Source organism: Salvelinus sp. IW2-2015, unplaced genomic scaffold (genome assembly GCF_002910315.2).
Source record: "Salvelinus sp. IW2-2015 unplaced genomic scaffold, ASM291031v2 Un_scaffold1633, whole genome shotgun sequence".
In the NCBI taxonomy this organism is placed as follows: Eukaryota; Metazoa; Chordata; class Actinopteri; order Salmoniformes; family Salmonidae; genus Salvelinus; species Salvelinus sp. IW2-2015.
This window is the reverse complement of record NW_019943049.1, coordinates 46,321-49,673: the sequence shown is the minus strand read 5'-3', so window position 1 is coordinate 49,673 and position 3,353 is coordinate 46,321. Positions and strand designations below refer to the sequence as shown.

The 3,353-nt window shown below is 40.9% G+C and overlaps 1 long non-coding RNA gene across 2 annotated transcripts; it reads left to right on the top strand.

Annotated features, from left to right (window-relative positions):
* Nucleotides 1-388: 388 nt before the first annotated feature.
* LOC112071537 (uncharacterized) lies at nucleotides 389-2,648 on the top strand. Of its 2 annotated transcripts, none has more exons than XR_002894125.2 (3): nucleotides 389-636; nucleotides 1,602-1,687; nucleotides 1,771-2,648. It is a non-coding gene; the product is annotated as an uncharacterized lncRNA (long non-coding RNA). The 2 variants fall into 2 exon arrangements; XR_011475884.1 differs by lacking the exon at nucleotides 389-636 and adding an exon at nucleotides 647-1,446.
* The last annotated feature ends 705 nt before the right edge of the window (nucleotides 2,649-3,353 follow it).

The following is a 3,353-nucleotide window of genomic DNA, read 5'->3' as shown; positions in this document are numbered from 1 at the left end:
AGAGAGAAACAAATGTTTGAACGTTGCAGTTTTATAAAAGGCATAGCAATCAGTATTTTTTCATACTTGAACATATGGAGTTGGCTGTATTTCATAGTTTAACCTGTGGAGGTGACTGTATTCGAATTGCAGGGGGCAGGGAAACCAGTCGAGGCTGCTGTGGCTACTAATAATGTAGTAATCTAATAGATTGTCAAAAATCATTCAAATAAATAACAATTTACCTACTTTCGTATTAGATATCTTTAACGTTCTTAAATGCTATGGAGTTGAAATTGTTCAGCTTCAAAAGTTTCACTTTCAGTCTCCAGTGTTCTCATTTTATCTAACACTTAAACCACTCCCCTAAGTTCCCTAGACAAACCCTATTCACCCCATACAGAACAAATCAGTCGATATAATCGAGACCTATCATCATAAATCACGCGATATGAATCAAACAGTGGGGCGCCGCCTGACCCACTAGTTGGTCAGATAGTTCAAATCAACGTTTTATATCATAATTTCCGAGTAAGCAAAAAGCATCAACCACGGCTAATACACCCCGTATACGTTGGTAGCGGAAATGACCATTTTTATTGTGCTTTAACTAAAACTAGAAGATCTTCTGACGTCCTTTACTTTCGTCAACTGTACGTTATCGCATTATTTTTGTTATTTACAAAAGGTAATGTAATGGATTATACGTGTTGTTACCCCGGGATAGCCCGCTAATATGACCCATAGTAGGGGAGAACATATCTTGAGTGTAATTCGATCTGAATATATAATCAATTTAAAAGGTATTTTTGGTAAACATTTCCCGGGATCAATGGCATGGTGTCATTTCCTGTTTCTGGTGCGAGGCTGCGTCTAATTTCTTTGGTTGTGTCTCCTGTGTCCGTGTCTTAAATCTCCATACTTTTCCTGAAGTGAGCACTAGTGCATTTTCTGGCATGGATTTAAACTCTAGCCAATGCTTACCATTCATATAACCAGGAGCCAATATCCAAAGTGGATACTTAGAAAGGCTAATTTCATATGACATGCCTACATTCTTTTATGCATATGGGGGGGTACTTTGGGAGCACTATGGGCAGAGCAACATATGATTGGGCCGACAATGACCAAAGGTTAAGTATCACTGGACTAGGCAAGTATTAGATGGTACATTATAACAATTCCAACAATAATCATCCATTAGCCAAGATGCCCAATATATTCCTGTCCCATGCTTGTTGAAGCCCAAAGATGTGTCATCACCTGTCTCTGGAGCAGGCTACTTAAGGCTACTTTCAGGCTACTTAATGTCCATGCGAAGCACAACTTCCTACCCATAACTTTCTTTAGAGCGTAAGCAAAGTAACTCCACTAGTCATGCATACCGCCCCCAACAGACGCACAGATGATGCAATCTCTATTGCACTCCACACTGCCCTTTCACACCTGGACAAAAGGAACACCTATGTGAGAATGCTATTCATTGACTACAGCTCAGTGTTCAACACCGTAGTGCATTATGATAGGAAACAATCATCTATGTATCAGATCATTTAAATGTAATTAATATTCCATCTTAATTTAGAATAAATCCAACTTAGTTGTCATTTTTTTCTTTACAGATGCCATCTTTCAGAAGAAAAAGAGCCACGCTGGATTACAGAGACTTGACTAGAGGCACGTACACCCCTGCCATCAACTTGGATCGGTGAGAAAGTTGCTCTGTTCAGTTCTGTTCAACTTAATTTAACCAGGATAGTCCACTCTGTAACAGCTGTCACTACTCTCTAGAGAGTACTGGGAGAACAGAGCCGGTTCCCTCTGCAGCAGAAGTTGTGCCCAGCTGCAGTGATGCACCTCCTCCACCAGCATCAAAAAAAGAAAGGCAGCCGATATTGAGACCTGGAAGTGGTTGAGGGAGCTACTCCACATGCCTGCAGTGGAGCTGGAATGTCCTCCACCCAACACCATCTGCAGTATGTGTAGAGTTTTGGAGGAGGCTGGGCTGTGGGGCTGTGGGGATTGTGGCTCAGATAAATATTCCTGTGCCACCTGTGCTGTGAGAGCACACAGCACTCTCAACATTGTCCACCAGTTGGAGTTATGGAAGGTCATGTATTTTATGTTATGTCAACAAACCTGTTAACTTCTGGCTTAAAAAAAATTGCTTCCCAGTCAAAATGTTGATATTGTACATACAGTTCAGTTTCTATAAAAGTTAAAGTTGCCTACAGCGGTAAGGTAAATGTGGCTAAATCTGTCGTGCCAAGCACAGAGTTGATTTGGAGTTTTATAACAACTTCTGCAATGAAATATCCCCCTGATAGTGTCRTTTCAAATCTGCAGCTACTGTAGTCTGTTCTACAACAACGTTGTGTCTGTCTGTCTGTCTGTCTTAGTCAAGGCAGTTCATCTCATCTGTCACGGTGGGTCTACGATGGGAGTGGAAGAGAAAAGATAACCATGACTGTCACAGCCAGTACAACAGTCTTCCATTTTACAAACTGTATCAGAACATCAAGTGTAGCAGCACCATGCTCGGAAGTTTACATACACTTAGGTTGGAGTCATTAGAACTTGTTTTTCAACCACTCCACAAATTTCTTGTTATCAAACTATAGTTTTGGCAAGTCGGTTAGGACATCTACTTTGTGCATGACACAAGTAATTTTTCCAACAATTGTTTACAGACAGAACATGTGTTTGACCAGATAAAATACAATTTCTCCAAAAAGTAAAATCTTTTTTTCCGAATGTGCAGTTGCAAACCGTAGTCTGGCTTTTTAGGGTGGTTTTGGAGCAGTGGCTTCTTCCTTGCTGAGCAGCCTTTCAGGTTATGTCGACATAGGACTCGTTTTACTGTGATATAGATACTTTTTTACCCGTTTCCTCCAGCATCTTCCCAAGGTCCTTTGCTGTTGTTCTGGGATAGATTTGTACTTTTCGCACAAAGTACGTTCATCTCTAGGAGACAGAACGCGTCTCCTTCCTGAGCGGTATGGCGGCTGCGTGGTCCCATGGTGTTTATACTTGCGTATTATTGTTTGTACAGATGAACGTGGTACCTTCAGGTGTTTGGAAATTGCTCCCAAGGATGAACCAGACTTGTGGAGGTCCACAATTTTTTTTCTGAGGTCTTGGCTGATTTCTTTAGATTTTCCCATGATGTCAAGCAAAGAGGCACTGAGTATGAAGGTAGGCCTGAAATACATCCACAGATACACCTCCAATTGACTCAAATTATGTAAATTAGCCTATCAGAAGCTTCTAAAGCCATGACATCATTTTCTGGAACTTTCCAAGCTGTTAAAGGCACAGTCAACTTAGTGTATGTAAATTTCTGACCTACTGGAATTGTGATACAGTGAAATAAT